At 40.1% G+C, this 25,027-nt stretch overlaps 1 protein-coding gene and 1 long non-coding RNA gene across 3 annotated transcripts in view; one reads left to right on the top strand and one right to left on the bottom strand.

Moving 5' to 3' along the window:
- LOC140517508 (solute carrier family 22 member 15-like) overlaps positions 1–25,027 on the top strand; it is a 229,343-nt gene that overhangs the window by 167,267 nt on the left and 37,049 nt on the right. The gene's annotated exons all lie outside the window — the stretch shown is intronic.
- On the bottom strand, positions 3,906–23,811 carry LOC140517511 (uncharacterized). Its single transcript, XR_011971615.1, has 4 exons — positions 23,731–23,811; positions 23,026–23,136; positions 9,485–9,642; positions 3,906–3,987 (listed from the first exon to the last, which is right to left on the bottom strand). It is a non-coding gene; the product is annotated as an uncharacterized lncRNA (long non-coding RNA).

Below are 25,027 nucleotides of genomic sequence, written 5' to 3'. Positions count from 1 at the left end.
AGATCATAGAGCTAGAGCCAGAAAATTTAGTGGTCATTAAGTCCAAGCACCATATTTTATACGTAAAGAAACTGAGACCCGGGAAATTAAGTGACTTGTCTAAGGCCATGCAGATGGCCTAAATGGCAGCTTCTTCAGGCTAAATACTCCCTCCCCCATATCGTTTACCATCTAAACAACTGAAAAAGGGTTTGTGGGTTTATTTTCTACAGAAATGAAAGTAATTTTCCAAAATCCAACATGTTCTCCTTTGAACGTCTCCGTCTGAGCTAAACTGTTCCCCTCCAAGGGTCGATTGTTGATCTGAGCTGTGGGGAATCTGATTAAATTATCTGTTATCACCATCCTTTGAAACTCAGATTCATTTCCCAGCAGTTTTCCTTTCTAAGCATCATGTCTGTAGTGTTTGGTACCAGCTAGGGGGGAAAAAGCTTTCTGCTTTCATCCTCCAACCCTCTGTTTATTCCAGTCTCACCACGTGAGCTAGCATCCAGGAACAATTTACCCATATGTTCCTCCTCTCTCTTCCCCTTCCCCTTTGCTATTTTAGTGGCAAAATACCTGCTAAACAGAGGTGGAGGCAATTATTTGAGCAAATCCACTGTTGAAAACAAGCTTGTCTCAGGCTCAGCAAGTCCTAGCTGAGTCTAGGTTACCAAAGGCAAGCTTCCTTGTTGTGAAGGCCTTATTTCAGTACTGCCTTGGCAGGAATGCTGCAGAAATGCATGACCCTTGAAAAGGAAAGGACAGTAGGCTAGGATCTCATCAGGATAAGAGCATAGAGAGAGGTTCACAAAACCCAATTCTATTTTGGTTAACAAAAAAAAGTATGGAGCTACCTCTGGACCAGGTGTTGGAGGTACCAGTGGGTCACAAAATAACTTGCTTAGAGATACCAAGTTATTAAGCATCAGAGACAGCATTTAAACCCATCTTTGAAGCCCAGCATTCTATCCTCTATGCCAAATAATTCATGACCAACTGATAATGGAATGATTCTTTCCAAGTATAAAACTTTATCAAAACTTACTTATATCAAAACAGAATAGTAAATCACGCCTTTATTTTAAAAAATCAGTTTATTTTCTAGTCTGAATTCTCTCCCTTCTGATTCTCTCCCCTTCCCAATTGACAAATTAAGAAAAACAAAATCTCTGTTACATACATGTAAAATGTTAAATAAAATGTATGTTACAGAAAAAATTCCTTCATTGACTGTCCAAAAAAACAGTGTCTCAGTCTGCACTCTTACTCCATTAGCTCTATGTCTGGAGGTGGGCAACCATTTTTCATCAAAAGTCCTTTGGAATTGTGGTTGGTCATTGTATTGATCAGAGTTCCTCAGTTTTTTCAAAGATTGTTGTTTTACAATATTGTTGCTATTGGCTACACTTTTCTCCTGGTTCTTTTTACTTCACTTTGCATTAGTTCATGCAAGTCTTCCTAGGTTTTTCTGAAACCATCCCCTTCATCATTTCTTATAGCACAATAGTATCCATCACATTTATATACCACAATTTGTTTACCCATTCCCTAATTGATGGGCACTCCCTCAGTTTCTAATTCTTTGTTACAACAAAACAAATTAGCATATATTTTTTGTATGTATAGGTCCTTTCCCTCTTTCTTTGATATATTTGTGGATTAGAGACCCAGGAGTATTGTTGCTGGGTCAAAGAATATGACAGTTTAATCTTTTTTGGGCATACCTGTAAACTACTTTCTAGAATGGTTGGACCAGTTCACCAGGTACACTATAAATTTACCTATTTTCCCACAGCTCCTCCAGCATCTGTCATTTTCTTTTTTTGTCAACTCTGAGAGTATGAGGTGGCACCTTAGAGGCTTTTAAATTAGTATTTCTTTAATTATTAGTGATTTAGGGCAGTTTTTCATTGAATTTCTTCCTCTGGAACTGACTATTCACATCCTTTGACAACTTGTCCACTGGGAACTGGATCTTATTCTTGTAAATTTGCATCAGTTCCCTATGTATCTTAGGAATGAAACATTTAGATTTTTTCCTAAACAAGGAAATAGGACCCACAAGCTTTAGACATAATTCTTTGACTCCTTTTCCCCATTCTTCCTCCTACTTTCCTTGTACTCTTTCCACTTTACCACATGGCTTTTGTATAGTTTGCTGTTATTTTATATGTTAGTTTTTCCCTGTACAAGAACATAGGTTATTTGAGGCAGGAACTATACCATCTACCTAGTTATTAGATATTTGGAACTAGATATCCCATAGGCATCTCAGACTCAATAGTTTATGTACAAAAAAGAATTCATTATCTTTCTCCCCAAACTCATCTCTCTTCTGAACTTCCCTGTTTCTGGGAAGACCACTACTAGTCTTCCACTTAGTAGATTCACAAAATTGGAGTCATCCTCCACCCTCTATCATGTCACACACTGGGCCATCTACAGTCATCCTGATCTATATTGGCCATTGGACCCAGATGACTCTGGAGGAGACAGCGAGGCTGGTGACTTTGCATAGTTCTCCCTCTCTCAAATCCAATTCAATCGCAAGTCTTGTCATCATCTTCCTGATGTCTTGGTCCTCTTTGGGAAAGAAGTACAAACCACACCACACACATATCTTACAACTTAGCAGTTGCCAAATCTTGAGACTTCTACCTTGACAATATATTTGACCTCCATTCCATTATCTTGTATTATTGCAATAGCCTTCTGATTGGTTTCCCTACCCAAAATCTCTCTTCTCCAATCTATCCTTCACATAGTTGCTAACGTGATTTTCCTAAAACATGTATTTGAGAATGTTAGTTTCTGCTCAGTAAACTCCAGTGGCTTCCTATTACATCTAGGATCAAGTATAAACTTTTTTGTTTGTCACTTAAGCTCTTCACAATTTGGCCCTAATCTAACTTTGAAGTCTTATTACATATGTATCACTTATTTACATTGCTGACGGGATAGACTGGTTGTTGTCCTTCATTTTCAAAGAGGACCAAAATGACATCACTAGCCAAAGTCAAGTTTTAGTCTGTTTGACTGTGGCTGATCAGACCAATATGAGGTTGGAATGTTCTTTCACAGGGGTATATTAACACTTTATGAGAAGAGAACTCTACCTTATCCTCCTCATGTACCCTACAGTCTAGCCAAACTGACCTTGTTTTACAATATGACGTTCATTTTGCAATATGATTTTTCTATCTCCATGTCTCTTCTCTTTCTTCTCCTTCTCCTCCTCCTCCTCTCCTTGAGGAAAGAATTAGTTTCATTTTTGTTTTTGTATTTACAGTGTCTGGCATATATAATGGTGTATATATATATATGTATATATATATATATATATACATATGTGTGTGTGTTTAATAAATGCTGGATAATAGATTGATTTTAATATTTCAGATAGTAGGTCAATACTTGAGCTGTCTTTCCATCTTTTACCCAGATAGACACACATGATACCATATACACATTGGTATGTATATCACACTTAGAAAATACAGAAAGACTTATTTCCTCACCTTCTGTTTGCTGTTATATATTGATTTTGCTGCCATAAAGATAATGTAATGAAGGGAAATCACATACAGACTCCAGGATTTCCTTTTATGTTTGCTGACAAGGGTGAAAATGCCACTTAGTTTGCATGTCTTAAAAATATTAAGCTGCAACTCAGAAAGTTTATCAATCGATTTATGTCTTAGAGTTGGTTGGCTTAATCCTATGGGATTTGCAAACAAAATGATCCTGTTTTTGAGACTTTCGCAGGAAGGCCTGCTCATTTACCATAGCTGTACCAGCATTTAGATTAGACTTTAGGAGGACTCCTGTTTAGGATGTTGGTGGTATCTTTAGTGGATAATTCTAGCCTGTGTCTGTCCACAAAATGCACTTAGGAGTGTAAATAAGAGATAACACTGGGCTAGTGAAACACTTCTCACCTTGGTTTTATTAATGATCAGAATCCAAATAACTCACTTTGATGATAGTTGAGATGAGTTAAACCTGAAAATAGGACGAGAGGAGATACTTCAGTCTGATATTTAATAGGACTTCGCTAGATGAATCTCTTTAGATGAATGTAAAAGTTACAGAGCTTCAGTCTTTATTTGAGTTTTTAGATGAATCTCCCAATAGTAGAACTCTAACATTTTAAATCTGGAAGAGATCCACATGGGTTGATCAACAGTGTGGTATATTGGATAGAATGCTGGACATGGATTCAGGAAGACCTGAGTTCAAATTATACCTCTAACACAACTAGTTCTAGGACCATGGGCAAGTCATTTGACTACTCTGATTCCCAGTGTTTTCTCTCAGATTTATCTGCTTGGTTAGAGATAAAAGTTAATAGAACACAATGGAAAAGAACACTAGATGTGGAGACAGAAGACAGATTAAATCCCAATTCTACTACTTACTGCCTCTGTGACTTTGAATATATTACTTAATGTCTCTGGGACTCAGTTTCCTCATTTGTAAGATGAAGGGGATTGGATTAGATGAGTTATAAGGTCCCTTTTAGCTCTGTCTATGTACACATATGTACACATATATTTTTATCATCTAGTAGAAGCCTGGTAGAACATTTCAGTGGTATGAAGGTTGAACTTGGAGTCCTGGACCTGAGTTCAAATTAGATGTCACTTACTTGCCTCAGTTTCCTCAACTCTAAAATTCAGTGTAATTCAGTAAACATTTATTAAGCACCTGCTATATGCCACTGAAAGCTTGTGGTCACAGGTTCTGGCAGGTGCTATGAAACTGAAAAAGTTTTGAATTGGGTCTGGACCATATTTCTATTGTCTAGGGACCAGCCTAGCTAAAGTTGGATAGACTCGTTACTAGGTTGACTATGAAATGATTCGGTTTTTGAAAGACCATTTATTGATTTGTAGGAAGGGTTGCAATCTGCACAGATTTTTAACTTCTTGAAGTATATAATATGTTATCCAGCCCCTTCCCCAACTCCAAAGACTCTGGGCTCATTCGAACCATGTTTGATTCTGGTCACTAATTCTGGATGGCATCCTTATCTCTTTCTTTTTGGTTAACATGCCCTATTAAAACTACTTTGGGAAATATTCCAATATGTCCCTACAGTCTTAAGTTAATAGCGTTTAACTGCACTAAGACTTTTGGGACACCCTGTACTATCAGTCATTCAGTCAATAAACATTTATCAAACACTTGCTATGTACTAGGCACCATGGTAAGTACTGGGGATACAAAGAAAGGCAAAAGATAGTTCCTCTTTTCAAGGAACTCACAGTCTAATGGGGAGAAAAAACACAAGCAAGATAAATTGGAGATAATTAATGGCAAGAAGGCACTGGCATCCAGGTAGATCAGAAAAGATTATTATACTAATGGCATAGCTTTGTGTCTAAATTCTCCCCAGATGTGGATGGAAAGAGTTTCTAGCTTCTGAAAAAGCACATACTGATATCACAAAGGACTTAATCATAGTCCACAAACATTCAGGAAATGCATGAAGAACTCCAGGAGCCCCTCTGCTCCCTGAGGGAGGAAGCTTATCTTGGAGTTGCTACCTGGTGATTCTTAGACATTCTTGTGAGTCCTCCTGTCCCACAGCTTCCTACAGAGTCTGATCAAGATTCATAGTTAACTCTCTGTAGTTTAGATTTGTCCTAGAAGGCAAACATACTTTAGGGTCTGCTCATCAAGAATCCCCCTCCTATGAGACTAAACTACACTAAGTCACTCCTTGGTTTACCTCTTGAAGTAGGAAGAGTCACAGGAATTGTATGGACCAGTCTCTCCTTTGTCCAAAGAGCAAACGGCCCCAGGAAACCTTCTCTCTTTGTAAGGTCAGATCCTTGAACTCTTGAACATAGGAGTACCCAGCAAGTACTTTCCAACATAAACCCCTTCTCTGGTTAGAAGGCTAAGATTCTAGGATCACAGTGCTTAGGGGATTAAAAATCCCTCCTTCTTCCCTAGAAGTTGAGGTTCATGAACACTGTCCATAAATGAAACTCTTGGGTTGAATGAATGCATGTATGTGTTTCTGCTGTAAGTTACAATTTACATCTCCTGGTGAGGTGGAAAACAGTGAGCACAGGTTCTAGTTGTCAGAACTGAGTTCAAATCTTGAATCTTTCTGTGGCATTCCATAGATATAATACTAATAATAACAGTTAGCAATTATACCTCACCCTCTACTGGCCAGTTACTGTGCTAAGCTCTTTACAAACTGAGTGTTGTAAAAAGCCCTGGGAGGTAAATATTGTTGTACCCATTTTACAGTTGGGAAAACTGAGGTTAAGTGACTTAAGGGTCTCATAGTTAGTAGATCATATCTGAGGCTGGATTTGAACTAAGGTCTTCCTAACTCCAGGTTGCAGCACTACCCCTCTCCCCCCTTCCCCCCACTGCTTTACCAGTCTGCTTCCTTCTGTATCTTTTCTCCCACCCAGAAAATACGATTCACAGAATCACAGAATTTCAGAGTTGAAAGGCATCTCAAATTTCAACTAATCTAACACATTCTCTCCACTATATTACCATTACAATGTTATCTGTCAAGTGGATCATTCAGCCTTAGCTCAAAGATCTTTAATGCTGGAGAACCTACCATCTTCTCATTCTCTCAACCCATTTCTCTTTTGGACAGCTCTAAGTGTTTGGAAACCGCCTCCCCCCAACCCCTCCCACCCCAATCAAATCTAAATATGCCTCCCTAACGTCCATCCAATGCTCCTGATTCTAGGATCGATTTAGCAGAATGAGTAAAATTCATTTCATTGTGTAGCTTCCACATATGTGGATCTTTGGTTCACACTTGGGCATCTCATCTACCAAGGATTGGGAAGCAAGCTAGAAATACAGAAGTCACTTTGAAGATTCAGTACAACCTGTGCTCAGGGAGATGCTTTAAGTTCATATTATGCATCTCTGATCAGTTGAGGAAAGTCTTAAGCCTCATGAAAAAAACATTCGAGTGGTGAGTCGATGTTAGGCAGGCAAAGCAGATTGGGTTAAGGGAGTTCAGTGTCTGCTGGGCTTTGTTCAGTTTGAGAATAAAGAAAAAAATGGACTTTTTCCAAGAGAGCAGCTTCACACAGAGGGTTCATTATTTTAGCTGACAAATGAAGAGGCAAATAGACATTGACTTCCCAGCTAAGAATATTCTGTGAGCTTTTCGCCACAGGGAGCCCGCATCTTGGCAGCAAGGTGCAATTTTTTTAAAAGCTTTCATCATGAAGTTCCTAACTAAATAGCCAAAAAAATAGTGGTTTCCCTTTTTGAACTTGGAAACTTTTAAAACAAATATTTTACAGAAGAAGAAACTGAGGAAGTTGACTTGCTCATGATTACAGTGAGCACAGCAAATGTTATTGATATTTTTTCAGTCACTTTCAGATATGTGCTTGGCCCTTCAATAAGTTTTCTCTTTCAATATAGAAAAAAATTCAAGCAAAATCAATGGAAAAGTGACCACATCTGGCAATGCATGCTCTGTTCTATACCCATAGGACTCCACTTCTCCACTGAAAGTGGAGGATGCTTAATGAGATAGGTTGGATACATCCTGCGGTATTGTGCGCCTAAGTACTACAGCTGAAGGTTGGGGAGATTGGGGACTCTCATGAGCAACACTAAACACTTAGAGAGAATCTACTTTGTATCCAAGGCACTGTATTATTTCAATAGTGTGTATTTGTCTTGCATTGCCGAAGAACACCATGCCATCCGAGAAATAATGACATGACTTGCCCTTGACTTTGTTTTGAGTGAGGGAGGGCTGTGTAGGTCACCAGCCTCACTTCTCCTCCAGAGTCTTCTGAATCCAGTGACCACATATTCCTCAGGATGACTGGAGATGACCCAGGATGAGGCAAATGGGGTTAAGTGATTTGCCCAAGGTCACACAGCTAATGAGTGTCAAGTGTCTGAGGTGAGATTTAAACTCAGGTCCTCCTGACTCTTGCACTGGTGCTTTATCCACTGCACCACCTAGCTGCCACCATTTCAATACTATGTAGATACTCAAAGGATAAAGACATTGTAATTGTACATAACTGAGTAAATAAATCCAAGGATGTTGCTTAAATCATATAAATATTAAGTGACTTGTTCATGATCACATAGCTAATGAATGTCCTAAGAAAATTTGAACTCAGGTTTTCCTTACTTTAAGATCAGCATGCTATTCATTCTATCAGACTATCTCTCAATAATAATAATATAATAATAATAATAATAATCATGCAGCCTGGTAAAGTGGAAAGAACAGCTAGGAAGTCAGAGGGCCTGGATTCAAATCCTGACTTTGATGCTTACTTCCTGTGTGTGTGATCTTGGTCAAGTTGCCCTCCCTGGACTCAATTTCCTCATCTGCTAAAGGAGGGGATTGCACTAGAAGGCCTTTGAGATCCCTTCTAGCTCTCTATGAGATATAATTTATATTTTATATAATTCATACATATTGCTTATACTTCAGCTTGGAAAAATTCTTGAATCCAGAGGTCTACTCTATCTGCCTCTGTCTACTATGCTTACCTACAGTGCTAGATTTGGAGTCAGGAAGATCTGAGTTCTAATCTTGCCTCAAATACATGCTAGGTGTGTGACCCTGGGCAAGTCCTCCTCTCTCTCAGCCTCAGTTTCCTCAACTAGAAAATGGGGATAATAATAACACCTATCTCCTGTTGGTATTGGAGGATCAATTGAGATCATAATTGTATGATTGTGTGGGTCAGTGTTTGACCCATTGCAAGTGCTTTATAAATGTTAGCTATTATTATAATAATAAATAAAATAATTTAGTATACATAATATATATTAATAAAATAAAATTTATTATAATATATAATTATAATGTAATATAATTATATCATTTATTAGAAAATAAATTAATACCTCCCAGGGTTGTTATGAGGATCAAATGACATACATACATATAAAGGTATTTGTAAACCTTAAGGTGCCATATAAATGCTAGCTATTATTGATATCTGTGTGACAGATAAGTCCCTTATACTTTTTGGGCCTCAGTTTACTCATCTCTAAGATGACTAGGTTGGCCTAGACAATAATAGAATGAGAACCAGAGAGGGACCCCCATCTTGCCCATCCCCTACCCCCCAATTTGGTAAATGAGGGAACTGAGGCCCAGGAAAGTTAAGTGACTTGCCCGGGGTAATAGAGAGTAAGCATCAGAGGTAGGATTTGAATCCAGGTCCTTTGCCCTCGGAGCTGGTCCTCTTTTCCCAGTGCTCCTTTGAGGCTTTATGGACTTTCACTGCAGAGAGAGAACCAGTCACTGATGATATCTAAGGAATGCAAATCAGCTGTTCCTTCTTTCCATTATTTCAGGTCTGGGGTCAAACACAAAGGACCTTCAGGGTTTTGGGGGAACGTAAATATTTGTTTCATGCTTCTTGGCCTTTTCAGGAGGAAGTGTGGTTGCTCCCTTTATCTTTGTGGTTCTGGCTGGGAGGGCACCCACTCCCCTGCAGGAGAGAACCTCACCCACCTTGCTCATGCACTACTGGGATGGGGGCTCTAGATGGTGCTAAATCTCCAAAGAACAGGACCATCTCGGTTCAGCTTCTGTAGCTTGGAAGCCTGCTTTGCAGACACACAAATCTGGCTCAGGAGGCCCTGACAGCCCTTTCTTGGTCCTCTCTGCTCCTGTAACAAAAACAGCAACGCCACCATCAAAAGCCCAGTCCTAGGATTGCTGCCTAAATCCAGACTGGTGAGAAACCTGGCCTGGGAAAGAAGGAAGTAGCCCTTGTGAGTAGCCAGGCTGGGCTTTAGGCAGAGGTGGGGTGCAGTGATCCTGAGGCAGCCTGCCTTCCCCCCTCTCATGATCTCCCTCAGCTGTTTGCTGATACTGCCTGGAAATTCCTTTAGCAAGGGATAATGACACTGATGTTGAGTTGCTCTTACCATGAGAGAGCAATGAATGAATGAACACGTATGAAGCACCTACCATGTGCCAGGAACTGTGCTAAATAGTGGGCATGCAAAGACAAAAGGAAACAGCTGCTGCTCTCAAGAAGCTTACGTTTGAATTGGGGATACAATATGCACATACATAAATATGTTCTGAGTAAATATAAAAGTAAATGCATGGTCATTAGGCAGTGAGGTCCTGACAGCTGGGGAGCCGGGAAAAGCTTCCAGTAAAATCTGGTGCCTTGAGCTGAGACCAGAAGGAAGGATCAGCTGAGGAGAAAGAGTGTTCCAGGAAAAGGGGGAGCAGAACCATGGATTGGAGGAAAAGAAGTCATATGGATGGAGCTTAGAGTATATTCTATTTTAGAACCATTCCTGAGACCAGATTTGGAAAGGAGAGATGGGAGAGGGAGAGAGAGAGAGAGAGAGAGAGAGAGAGAGAGAGAGAGAGAGAGAGAGAGAGAGAGAGAGAGAGAGAGAGAGAGAGAGAGAGACAGCCTATTAGTGATCCCTCTGAGAGACAAGGAGAAAGCTTCAGGGCAGCTGCTGTTCATCTCTGGCACTCAGCAGGGGCAGGCCCAGCTGTGATTCTGTCAATTGGGCAGGTGCCACACAGGAGGGAGGAAGGCAAACACAGAGGCAGAAAGGATGTTTCAGGCAGCACAGGGAAATGCCTTTTTCTATCCAACAGCCACTGTTGAGGATTTCTGGGTCCAGAGTTCAGCCTCAAATCAAGGCAGGTAAGTATTAGTATCTAAAGACCACATCCTTGCAGTCTTCTTGCTGCCCTAAACTTTCCACTCTCCAGTTTCTTCAAATCTGTTTAGAGCATGGACAGAAGAGAGAAGACAACCCCTATGAGGCTGGTTGGGAGACAAAGGGGAGGGCCAGGGTGAGGAAAGTTTGTCTTTGGTATTCCCACTGCTGTCTCTTTTCTCTGTCCTCTGATATCTGTAGGTGACCTACTTAACTTTCAGTTGCTTTGCTACTAATCTCTGCTAAGGTGTTAGCTACCTCAGTTTCCCCACTTATAAAATGAGGCATTTGAACTAGATGGTTTCTAGAGTTCCTTCCAGCTCTACTACTCCAGGACTAGGGGAATAATATAAGGCAGTATGGTATGGTGGATAGTGTTAGCTCTAGAGTGAAGGAATGAAGGAGAGGGGTTCAAATCCTCCCTTCAACACGTACTAGCTTTGTGACCCTGGTCAAATCATTTCATTTCTCTCAGTTTCATTTTCCTCATCTGAAAAGTGAGGGATTTGGACTGGATGATTTCTGGGGCCCCTTCCAGCCCTTAGGCAGTGTGGTGCATTAGACAGAGCACCAGACTTAGAATGAGAAAGACTCTAGCTCCCTCAGATACTTGTTAGCCCTGTGACTTTGGGCAAATCACTTTAGTTTTCTAGGCCTCAGTTTCCTTATTTGTAAAATGAGGATAATAAAAGTATCTGCTGCACAGTGTTGTTGTGGGGTTAAGAGAATCATGGGCTCAATCAAGCCATGGATTCCTGAAAAATAAACAAAATAAAACCCCTTCAGCCTCTAATAGGACACACTGATAATAGTGAAAAAAAATCAAGGCCCTGGGAAGAGGTGTGGGGGCTTGTCTGGGATCCAAGAGCTAGACTGGCATGCCCTTGTCCGCATCACCATCTCTTAACTTCCTTTTTCTTATGGTTTTACATTGGTTATTGTTACTTCCAATTACAATGCAGATTCAATAATCACCTTATAGAAATACATGAAGAGTACATTATATGTGACTCTTATCAGGATACTGAACTCTGAAGATCTCTAACCATTGATGTGGGAGTAGAGAAATCCAAGGGCACATAGAGATTAAATGACTTACCCTTAGTCCCCTGGCTAGTAAGTGTCAGAGGCAGGATCTGAACCTGGGTCTCTTCGATAAACCCTAACTACGGTGATATACTGCTTCTAGCAATAACATCAATTGTGATAATACCTTGGATGTATCTAGTGTTGACATTATATTAATGTTAATATAATCATCACCTTGAAACTTTGTTTTGCCTTGTCTCCAAGGGGTTTGAGACCTTCTGCACATAGTCCTTATATATGGTAGGGGCCTGGTGGGGGGGTATTATCCCCATTTGACAGATGGAGAAAGTTAAAAACAAGTTGAAAACTGAATTTTCTTCCCGTGATAGCCTATGCTTGATGTCTTGAGACACCCTTGAGATTGCTGAAGCAATATTAGCATTGACATGAAATTCCAAGGAATCGACTTGTTGGCAAGTGGGATGTTATCATGTAAGAGTCTAAAAGGACATAAATAGCTGGTCAGAGACCCCGGGGGAGAGTAGCTGACAGATCCTCCATCCAGATGCTGCGGCCTCTCAGTGATGTATGAAGGACCCCTCCATCACATGTTCTCAAGGGGGTTAAAATCCTTTGTCTGACACTTATTACTGGTATTGCCTTGTTTCCTGATCTTTAAAATGAGGTAGGTGAACTAGAGGGCCTCTGAGTGACATTTCCTCTCTAGAGTCAAAATGCTTTCTCATTCAGGGTGTCCCAAATCTCAGTGTGGCCTTTAAGCTTTAATAATCTTAAAACTGCACCGACTTTTAGAATACTCTGTTTCTCTACTTCATTTTAATTCTTTTGCTCCCTTTCATTCTATCATGATAAGAACAGTTGTCATAACAGAAATTATCTCTAATCTTTCTCAGTTGCCTACCTATGGCATGGTGGTGAGCCCAGTTTCATAAAGATCTAGCAAAACCCAAGTTCTCACAGGTCCTTCTGGACTGTAAAAGATGAATTGCATGTGTCTTGCCCAGCTTGGGCACCTAGCGGACCTTGGAGAGGCTTATTCCCAGGTGGGCCATAGGGGGCTATTTTTTTGTGTCTCCAGCAATTCTCAAAGACTATCAACTAAGCAATAAAGAGGTTTCTGTTGGTTTTGGGGAAGGAGGACCCACAATGATGAATTTATTGAAGCTTTCCCCAATTCTCCTCTTTGAAATTATTTTATATAACTTTGAATAGAATTTTATATAGAAAAATCTATTTCTCTCTCTATGATTATCATCTATTTACCTTTGCCTCTCTGTTGATATATCTGTCTGTATCTCTTCAGGAGAATATAAAACTTCCTGAGGGCAGGGACTGCTTTATTTTTTTGCACCTATCAATCAACCAATTAATGAACAAACTTTTATTATCACAGGCACTGTGCTAGGCACTGGGCAAACAACAACCAAAGTGGATGGAGCCTAGCTTCAAGGATTTAGCATTCTATCTTGTATTTGTATCCCTAGCACTTTGAGTAGTGTCTGGCAATACTAGAGACTTAGTAAATGTTTGTTGAATGGAACAGAATTCAAGTCATAGCAATAATTAATATAATAATAGGTAGAACACATTTATGTGTAGGCACACATGTATGCACATCTTTAAGAACTGAAAATCACTTTACATAGTTCTTTTTTTATTTTTATATTAGTCATATTGTAAAGCAGAATTAGAACCAACATGGCCCTTTGGTCATAGTTCCAAATTGCCCTCCAGAATGATTGGATCAGTTTACAACTCCACAGACAATGCATTAGTGTTCCAATTTTCCCATCTTCTCCAACATTTATCATTTTCCTGTTTTTGTCATGTTAGCAGTCTGATAAGTGTGTGATGTGGTACCTCAGAGTTGTTTTGATTTGCATTTCTTTGATCTATAATGATTTAGAGCATTTTAAAAACATGACTATAGACAGTTTTAATTTCTTCATCTGAAAACTGCCTGCTCGTATCTTTTGACCACTTATCAATTGGAGAATGGCTTGTATTCTTATAAATTTGACTCAGTTCTCCATATTTTTAGAAATGAGGCCTTTATCAGAGACGCTGACAGTAAAAATTGTTTTCCAGTTTTCTATTTCCCTTCTAATCTTGGTTGCATTGGTTTTGTGCAAAGCCTTTTCAATTTAATGTAATCAAAATTATCTATATTGCATTAAAAATGTTCTCTATCTCTTGTTTTGTCATAAATTCTTCCCTTCTCCACAAATCTGACAGGTAAACTATTCCTTGCTCGCCTGGTTTGCTCATAGTATCAACCTTTATATCTAAATCACGTACCCATTTTGACTTTATCTTGGTGTATGGTATAAGATGTTGGTCTATGCCTAGTTTCTGCCATACTGTTTTCCAGTTTTCCCATCAACTTTGGTTAAATAGTGATTTCTTATCCCAGAAGCTGGAGTCTTTGGGTTTATCAAACAGTAGATTACTGTACTCATTGGCTATTGTGTCTTGCATATCTAACCTGTTCCACTGATCCACCACTCTCTTTCTTAGCCAGTGCCAAGTAGTTTTGATCATAACTGTTTATTTTTTACAACAATCCTGTGATGAAGATTATTTTATTATCCCCATTTTACAGAGGAGGAAACAAACTGACAAAGGTTAAATGACTTGCCCAGGTTGATACAGCTAATGTCTGAGGCTGATTTTGAATTCAGGTCTTCCTGATTCCTGGTCCTTCACTTTATTCATCAGGCCACTCTGCTGATGTTCACTTAACATTTAATGAAATTCTAAAAAGTCTTTCCTGTATTTATATAGCACATTGGAGGCAGAATAGTATAATGAATGGAGAGCTGGCCCAAGAAGACTGGGTTCATATCCCAGGGTTCTCTGGCTCTTACTGGTCATGTGACCCTGGGCAAATCACTTAAACTCATTGCCAGGCAACTCTTGAAGACTCTAAGTTGCAGAGTAGGTGCCAATCTACACTGGCAGAAGAATTTCCTTATGGGGAGCTCCCCATTTATGATATCTCTGGTCTGGTAAAAACCAGAGTTCTTTGAGGTTTACAAAGGGCTTTCCTCATAGCAGACCTTTGAAGGAGGAAGTTCTAGGATTACTTCCCCTATTTTAGAGATGGCTGCATTTTCATGTTGCTCAAGATTCATGTGTAAGGATAGGACAGCTGGATGATAAGTTAATTTATGCTAAAGTGTTAGGGATTTCCTCTTTTATATTTCCCAGGAAATTAATTTGAAAGAGAACTGGGGAGAGAAAGCAGTGTTTAACACAAAGAAAAGCCTTTTTTAATGGTACTATAATTGTAGACATCAGGCAGTTGGGGAGACATTTGCAGATTTAGGGAGTTCTTCCCCAAACCCTTTGGATCAGAGTATGTGTGTAAACTTTCTGATGACCTATGAGCCTCACTCTGTTGACAAGAAACCTTTGAGTCAAAACCATCCTTCACTCTTAAGCTATCTTGGACTCCATGAAGGGTTGGTGTTCTCCATTGGTGGCTGAAGGTGTCAGTAAGCAAAGCCATGCGCATACATATACACGCACTCACTTTCCATACCCCAACATGCATGCAAACACATGTCCACTTCATCCTTACCCCCACACATATGTATACACACACAGAGTTAGAGAAAATCCAGTTCCCCTTTAGTTAAAAAAGTCCCCAGGACTACAGGACCATAGATATAGGCATAAAATTGATTTAGTTAGTTCCCTATCCCTAACCCCAGCCAATACGTTTTGATAACGTTTCCGAGTCAGATCTCCCAATCTAATTGCACCTCCTAATTGCTTTAATGACTTTCCCCTTCTAATGGATCTCATTGCAGAGTGAGTTTTAGGCTATGATTTTTGTAGCTGCCCAATATCATGACCATGCTCCCAGGATACACTGGTGAGCTGGGGTGTGATTGGTCACATCTGGCATGAAGTACAGTAAAGGGGAACAAAGGAGATGGTATTCCCCCAGGAGAAGGGGAAGAATAAACTACAAGAAAACCCATGGGGAAACTTGGTGAATTTGGACTCACTTACATGATTAGGCTCAGGGACCTTTGAGACCATCAAATCCAGGGCCCACTTTTTTTTTTTGACAATTGAAAACTTAGAGAGATTTAAGTAACTTGCACAGCTACTAAGTCTCAGGGCTTGGGCCTAGGTTTTCCTAACTAATTCCATACCCTACCTGCTGCCAGGCAAATCCTATCTACACCCCATTCTCTAATGTAGCGCTGAAATCCAAGTGAAAAAAACTGAGTTTGAATCCCAGCTGCATGATTCAGCAGCTGTGTAATCATGGGGATTTTATTTAGCTGTCATTTACTTAAATTTCTGGACATTACATTTTAGGAAGTGGAAATGAAGGAACTAAGGATGTTTATCTTGAAGTCAGTCAGTTAAGCGTTACTGTGTGCCAGGCACTGTCTTAAGTGTTGGGGATAAGAAGACAAACAGAAGACTTTATTAGACTGCGATAATAATTGGGGAGTCAACGTATAAACAGCTATGTACAAATAAGATATACATCAAAATTAGAGATAGTGCATAGAGAGAAAGCATCCGTATTAAGGTGGCTCAGGCAGGACTTGTAGATGATGGGATTTTAGTTAGGACTTGAAGAAAGCCAGGGAAACCAGGAGGAGATGAAGAAGGAGAATATTAGAGCCAATGAAAGTGTCCACAGTCTGGAGGCTGGTTTAGAGAGGGGAGAGGACGCACTAGTTTCCTTCAAATAATTTATGGATTTTCATGTGAAAGAGGGATCAGATATGTCCTTATCCCCAAAGAGCAGAAACATGAGCCACAGGTGGAAGTTGTTAGGGGTTGGGGGAGCACAGATTTAGACTTGCTTATGTTCAGAAAAATCTCTTTAACAATTAGAACTGTCCATGAGGGGCAATGGACTGCCTAGTGAGGTGATAAGCTTCCCCTCATAGGAGGTCTAGTAAGTAAGGGCTGGATACCCACTTTGGAGATGTTGTGGGAACCTAAAGTGATTTTTGGTCAAGTAAGAGTAGGTTAGATCATCACTGAGGTACCTTTTGACTCCGAGATTCTATTAATAATTATGAAATTCACAACAAAATATGAATGGCTGATTTAGAATTTCCTGCAAGCAGCTTTTGTTTGGGAGGAAGATGGTGGGATCATAAATGGATTAGTATCTAAAAAGAGTGGGAAGGAGGAATGGTTCAGAAGGGGAAGGTGTGGGATGTCCCAAACAAACTTGGCTTATTCCTAGTTTTGCCCAGCTATATGCAAAAAGAGTAGTAAAAGGGAGTTCAGAGTTACAGTGTGGATACCAAATTGCTACGTGCCAGTGGTGTTCTATTGTAGTTTCCAAAATGATTTTTAGTACTTTCACGAGGCAGTTTTGCAGGTTCATGAGGCAACTATGGGAGGAATTGCTAAGATATTGGATCACAGGGTGTAAACAGAACTTGACAGGGTAGAGCATTTGGCTGAATCCAATAAGACAACATTCTAGGGGTAAATATCAAGTCTTATGCTGGGTCCCAAAATCAATTTCATTTTTGAAATATAGAGGAAGAACAACTAGACAGAAACTCATCTGAAAAAGAACCAAGGGTTTAGCATGTGGCAAATTTAATATGGGTGAATGTGGTAAGAGGGTAGGCAAGAAAATGGACATTATCTTGGGTGTGTTTTGGGGTAGTGGTAGTTAGTGTCTAGATGTCATTTCATCAGTGTAGAGAATTGCCGGAATGGAAACTCCCTTCACTGATTTAGATCAGCCACTCTGTTGAAATTTGTGGTCTTAAAAGATTTGCCTATAGGGTATTGAGAGGGTAAATAATTTGTTCATGGTGATGTAACTGGTATGTGTTTGGGTCAGTGCCTGAATCCAGGTCTATCCAATGCTCCCTCCTGCTTTTCTGATATTTGCCAGCACTTCCATGAAAGGACAGAACTTCAAGGAATAAGGAGGTGATTACACTGCCATATTCTGTTTTGGACAGACCATCAGGTTCAGTTCTGGGGACCTGAGTTTGGCTGGGACATTGATAAGCTTCTGGAGAGCATCCAGGGGCAAGTATCTAGGCTCAGGAAGAGCCACAAAAGGATTTCATTGGAACTTAAGGTGAAGGAGCTAGAGAACAGAAGGCTTAGGCAGCCGATCTTAACATAGGTTACACAAACTTGCTTTAAAAAAAATTATAGCTGTATTTCAATAGAATTGATTTCTTTTATCATCCCACGTATTTTATTTTGTGCATTTAAAAACAATCCAAGAAGTGGTTCACAGGCTTTACTAGATTGCCAACAAGGTCTATGACACAATAAAGGTTGAGAAGCACTGGCTTAGGGAAACATGGTTCTGACCAAGGTAGCCTGGTGGGATCAGTGGTTAGAATGCTGGATCTGAAGTCAGGAAGACCTGAGTTCAAATTTGCCTTCAGACATTTAATATCTGTGCTATCCTGGGCAAACTGCTTAGCCACTGTCTGCCTCAGTTTCCTCATCTGTAAGATGGGGATAATAATTGTACCTATCTTCCAGGATTGTTGTAAGTAGAAAATATTAGTAAAGCACTTTGCAAACTTGAAAGGGCTTTCTCTATAAATGCTGTCATTATTATTATCATCGCACTCGAGGGAGGACACACCACCTCAGAAACTGAAGCAGGAGTCAAGATGTCAGAAACTGAGAAGTGTCCACCATTTCAAAGCATTTGCCAGACCCTTGGACAATAACTGTGTTTAATTATGGACTCTACAACTAAAGACTGATATGGAGAGATAACAGAATGAGAGAGAATCATAGTGATCATCAAGGAACAAAACCTGGGGGCTGGTTATAGAAATTTACTTTTCCACTTAGAGAATGATGATAGTGAGTTAATGCTCCCTTGTGGTTTATGAAGGATTTCTCCATTAAGCATGAGGATCATCTCTCCATATCCACTGAGGACAGCAAAGGAGGAAGCAGGCTTCAATTGTAGTGTACTTGTGAATGAAAATTCTGCAAAAATGTTAATTAATGGAGACCCAGCATGGTATAATGGAATACATGATTCCAAATCTTGCCTCCGACTCTGACTAGCTTTGTGGCTGTGGGTGAGTTATTTTACCTCCTGAGCTATAAGTTACTCTCTAATTCTCATAGTTATAGGTGCTTCTGATCTGTACTGGTAGATGCATCACTCATGAGATCACAGATCCTTGACATGGTGACCTAGTTAGGTATTGGGATGTGTTACTGAGGATGATGGTGGGATCTTTAGATCTCTGGCAGTCACAGTATGGTTAGTGTAGGTACTTGATAAATACTTGTTTCCTGATTTAAAAAAACTGAGAGATTCCATCTACCTGTGATGTTTTAAAATGTAGATGTGACTAAAGAGACGGTGGTGAACCAGATGAACTTACAAGGACCCTTTCAATCTATGACTGAACTCACCTTCACTGTAAATGTGATCAAGGGAGACTGTTTCCAGATAGCTCATTCTTATGATTGGCATGTCTAGCACTTTAATACAATCATGATCATTTTGACCATTTTAATTTGGTGATTTTAGGTAATGATATTGTGCCCTTGAATGCAGAATACACATTCCTGGTTTAGGCAAATGAAAAGGAACATGGTAAGATAAGAGAATTACCATAATTCCTTCTTAATTTGACTGAAAGGAAGATTGGTTTTAAGACTGTGGGAAGGGTAGATGAAGAGTGAGTAATAAAAGTATGGTAAGTTTGGAAAGTTAGGGTGGCATCTAATTATGACTAACCTTGAATGTCAGGCTAAGGTGTTGGACTATTCAGTAGACAAAAGGACACTATGGAAGATGTTTGAACAGAATAGTGATATGACCAACCAAGTCTCTAAATAAGGAAGATTATTCTGACAGACTGTAAAGGAAGGGTTGGAGAAGGGAGAAAGATTTGGGATGGTCTGTTAAAGGGCTACTGGGAGGGTAATGAGAATTTGCACAAAGGAGGTGGCAATGGGAACAGAATGGAGAGAATTTGCAAAGGATCTTGACCTTTGAGAAAATAATTTTAGTAGAGGGAGTAGAAGCCTGATTGTAATTGATCTGTGCCTGTAGCCTAATACCTCTCTACTGAAAGGTGATAGGTTGTTTCAACATCAGTCCACTGGAGTTCATTGGTCATTGTAGTGATCTGCATCATAAGTTTTTTCTCCCTCCTTACATTATTGTAACCATTGTTTATATTATTCTCTTGGTTTTGATGATTTAATTTCTTCATAAGTTCATACAAATTTCATTGCTTTTTATTACACAATATTTCATTATATTCTCCTGCCACAATTTGCATACCAATTGATGTGTACCCACTTAGTTTTGAGTTTCTACCATGATGTGCTGTTACAGATATTTTGATATTTTATAGGGCTTCCATCTGTCTTTTCCCTCCTTTGGATAAAGGTATGGCAGTGGTATCACTAGATAATAGGACATGAACAGTTTAATCACTTTTCTAGTATAGTTCTAAATTATTTTGCAGAGTAATGGGGCCAATTTACAGCTCTATCAAAAATGTTTTAGTGTGCCTGTTCCCATAATACTTCAAACATTGATTATTTCACATTCTTCCAAAGGGCCTATTTATATTACCCAGGACTTACAGTACTCTTCTACATGGCACCTCAGAAAAGGGAAAAGAAAAGCCTCATAATAAGTAGAGCTAAGTTGGATCTCCAAATGGAATATTCTGCTTCATGAGCCAGTGGGGTCATCTGTTACTTAAGGTCTTCAAGCAAAGGCTGGATGAGCACTTTTTGGGCATCAAACATCCACTCACTTAAGTTCCAGGCTTTGAAATTATATTCCCCCATCCAATCAATCAGTTTCCAAATCTTATCAGTTCTACCCCTCTCACTTTTGTCTCTTTTTCCATCTCCTTTGACTCCCTTTCCATCTCTTGCTCTGAGAATCATACCAACTCTACCAGTTCCTCCATAAAGAGCTTGTTATTTGGCTGTTCTATGGATTGACTCACCAGCTCTATGACTCCAAAGATTAAAACTCTTTTCTCTGGCCCTTACTCCTCTATACGTCAGTTGGTCAAGAAACATTTCTTAACAGCTATGTCCCAAGTACTGTGCTAAGTGCTGGGGAAACAAAGAAAAAACAAAAATATTATCTGTCCCCAAGGAGCTTATATATTCTACATATCTCTGCGCCTCAGTTTTCACATCTATAAAATAGGGATAATAGCACCTACATTCCAAGCTTGTGAGGATCAAATGAGGTAAGGTACGTAAAGCACTATGCAAACTTCAGTTATAGAAATTTTCAGCTATGTTGGTGATTCCTTCATGTCAGCTCTCTTCTTGGATGTCAGTTGGTCACATCTTTGCTCTCAATTCAATAATTATCTTTTAAGTACTTCCTGTGTGCCAGGAATTCTCAAAATACCATTGGGGCAATTGGATAGGGTGTCAGAATCAGCTCTATACAAGAAATGTATCTGGAGTGGTCTTTTAGAGATCTTTTTCTCAGACTCAGTAGGTAATAGTTGCTGTACAAGTATGATACCAAGTACTGGCCCATACCACAAGACATTTGGGAAGGGAATATATAGACACACATCCTTCCCTGCCCAAGAGCATCCTGGAAAGAGACATAGAGATATATAAGAATTTTTCTTAGGATACTAAGGCAATGGATAGTGTCCCTTTCCAACCATCATGGTACAGTGGAGGGAGGACTAGCTCTGGGATAAGAAGACCTACCTTTGATACTTATTACTTGTATGATCTTGAGCAATTCACTTAGGCTCTTTGGGCCTTAGTTTTTTCATGTATGAAATGCAGGAGTTGGAACTAGATAGCCTCCAAGGTCCCTTCCACTCTGGCCCTGGGATTCTGTCAGTCACTGGAGAGTCATCTAGGTTTTTCCTCTTACTATTTAGTCAAAATCTCAATTCAGTTTAGGCCAGACTGCCCAAATGTACAAAAGCCTGCTGACTTGGTTAACTCTTCAGATCACATTTTTGAAAGGGTAGAGAAACAATTCCTGCCCCATCCCTCAGCTGTTCTGGCTCCCCTCTGCTTTCCCCCAGCCTTAGTGCTGACCACAGCAATTAATACCTCTACCCATGGTGCTGACTGCTTTACTAATAAACGTGCTGGCACAATGTTTTGATGAGCATGTAATTTAATAAAGTTGTAGGAACATTTAAAAAAAATAAAACAAGGACCAAGGAATCTCAGAGTTGGAGGGTCTTACAGAGCTCAGCTCAGGGGTGGGGAACCTGCAGCCTTGAGACCACATGTGACCTTCTAGGTCCTTGGGTGTAGCCTTTTAACTGAGTACAACTTTTCCAGAATAAATTCTTTCATTAAGAGGATTTGTTCTGTGAATTTTGGATTCAGTCAAAGGGCCACACTTGAGGATTTAGAGGGCCACATGGTTGCAGGTTCCTCACCCCTGGTTCAGTTAGTCAAAACAATATCCCCAACAAATGATCATCATCATTATTATTTTTTGATTAGTTATTTTACTTTTTTCTGAGTCTTTGTGATCCCATTTGGGCTTTTCTTGGCAAAGATACTATAGTGGTTTGTCATTTCCTTTTCCAGCTCATTTGACAGAGGAGGAAACAGAGGCAAACAGAGTTAAATAACTTGCCCAGAGCTACAAGCTAGTGTCTGAGGTTGGATGTGAACTCAGGTCTGGCACTTTATCCACTGCAGCACCACCTAGCTGCCCCAAGTGTTCATCTAGCCCTTCTCTGTTTTAAGATCCCTTGAGATGTCAGACTCCATTCTGAGTCAGCCCATTCCACTTGTGGACACCTAGGAAAATAGATTTGAGCTGGTAAGCTTTAATTTCTGCTACTGGTAAGACTGAGGCAGGAAGATCTCTTGGGCTTGGGAGTTCTGAACTACAGTATGCTAAGCTGTTTGGATGTCTATAGCAAATGCAGCAAGAATATCATGAGCCCCTGGGAGTGGGGGACCACTAGGTTACCAAAAAGGGGACAAACAAGCCCAGGTTGGAAACAGAGCAAGTTAAGGTGCAAATTCAAGTAGGATTGGGCCTGTGAGGAGCCCTTGTATTTCTTGCCTGGGTGAGATAGGGAGACCCAGTCTTAAAAATGAAAACAAAACAGATTTGGGTCTGTTAGAGAGAGATGGCAGATCCAGGGTAGGGGAACAGAGGGCCAATGTTTGGTTGTTTTGAAGGACTGAGACTGAGTGAGGAAGGGCTATGTAGAAAAATGATCATAGGATAATGAATTTAGAACTGGAAGAGACCTCAGAAGGCATTTGGTTCAATTGCTTAATTTTGTAGATGAGGAAGTTGAGTCCTAGGTAGGTAAAGTGACTTACCCAATGTCCCACAGGCAGTAAATAGCAGAGCTGGAATTTGAATCTGAGTTTCCACTCCAAATCCAGCTGTCTTCCTGTTGCATCATGCTGCACTCATGCCTGGCTGATGAGCTGGAATAAAAGGAGGAGAACAGCAAAATTGTCCAAGTCCTTTCAGCTGAGCAGGGAGTGAAAGGGAATGTAACCAGCATCCTCACTTACCTCTAGTGTCAGTTACCCCCTGCTCTGGTTTTGATCTCCTGGAGCTTTTACAAATCAGGCCAGTAAACTATGATCAAATGTTTCTGCAGATCACAAGATCTGATAACTCCTCTGCTTTTAAACTCCCTGCCTTTGGTCTTAGAGCTTACCATCTGGCCCTTTCAGTAGCTGCCTTCACTTCTTGTGCTTGGTCCAGCTTTATATTGGTGATGTGTTGGGCCTGGAGTCAGGCAGATCCAAGCTCAAATCTGGCCTCAGACACTTACTAGCTATGCAACCCTAGGCAAGTCACTCAATGTCTGTCTGCCTCAGTTTTACCAGCTATGAAGTAGGGACAATAGTACCATCTCCCTCACAGAGTTGTTATGAGGATCAGATAAGAGAAGGTAAAATGCGCAAAGCACGTTGCAAACCTTAAAGTGCCATATAAACGCTCACTATTATTGTTTGTTGATGTATATCTACATACCTACACATATATGTTTGACATATTTGTCTGCTTACCTGCCTGTCTCTCTCTGTTTCTGAATGTATCTGTTTATCTGCCTATTTCTGTATCTCTTTAAATGTATCTGTGTATTCAAATAGTTTTAGGATGCTTGTGAGCCAAAGTATCCGCTCCTAGGAAATCACCATGGAAACCTGAAGAGGTCATTATTGCAAAACATAGAAGAAGAATAAGGCTCCAAATATGGAATTCAGAAAGGAGTACGTGGTCAGTAAGGGCCCAAGTGCATTGATGGGTTTGAAGCAGGGGATGATACCCTTTCATTACTTTTCATTAAGTACTTCAGGATAAAAAGCAACCTGGTATAATGGGAGGAGGTCTGCATCTGGAGCTAGAGGACCTAGATTGGAGTCCTAGCTTCACTAATTACTACTTGTGTGACTTTGATCCCTTTTCTGGGCTCTTGGCTCCTCATCTGCAAAATGAGGGAAATGAGTTACATCATTTCTGAGGTCCTTTCCACATCTTAAATCAATGATTCCACCACTGAATTTTCCTGCTGGTAGAAATTCACACAGGAAACAGGCTGTCAAGATATTGGTTACCTTCTGAAGCTTGAGCATGTCCTGGGCCATCTTGGAGTGGAGCTGAAGCAAAGCACAACTAGTGTGTGTGTGTCTATGTGTGTATGAGAGAGAGAGAGAGAGAGAGAGAGAGAGAGAGAGAGAGAGAGAGAGAGAGAGAGAGAGAGAGAGAGAGAGAGAGAGAAGAGAGGGAGAGAGAGAAAGAGAGGGAGAGAGAGAGAGAGAGGGAGAAAGAGAGGGAGAGAGAGAGCCAGAAATCTTTGTGTATACTTGTCAGGTACACATACACATGTGTATGTGTGTATACATAAGCATCTATGTATAGATATAGACATATACACATAAATGTATCTATAGATATAGATAGATTGATTAGTCAGGTAGAACCACTTGGAGGTGGTTCTTGGAGCACAGATGTATATTTAACTCACTAATATCTTCGTCTTCTAAAGTTTATTTGTTCATTTATTGACTTGGCAGAGATAAAAGTCTCCACCAAGTTTCCCTGGTACTGGCCTTGGTGCTGACCCTTCCCTCACATCCAGGTGAACATTTCAGTCAGAGTCTCATAAATATGGCTTGTACTTACTGGGACTGAGGAGGTTCCTGGACTGAATACCAATTGCACAGAAAGTAAAATTTCAGAGATAAAAGGGAACCCTAGAGATCATCTAGTCTGAGGTCCAGAGAAGGGGAAGAGATTTGCTTGAAATCACACAGTTAGCTAATAATCAAGTCACGAATTGAACTTCTTGGGCAGGGCTCTTTC

Source organism: Notamacropus eugenii, chromosome 1 (genome assembly GCF_028372415.1).
Source record: "Notamacropus eugenii isolate mMacEug1 chromosome 1, mMacEug1.pri_v2, whole genome shotgun sequence".
Classification (NCBI taxonomy): Eukaryota; Metazoa; Chordata; class Mammalia; order Diprotodontia; family Macropodidae; genus Notamacropus; species Notamacropus eugenii.
This window is presented reverse-complemented; position numbering and strand designations above follow the sequence as displayed.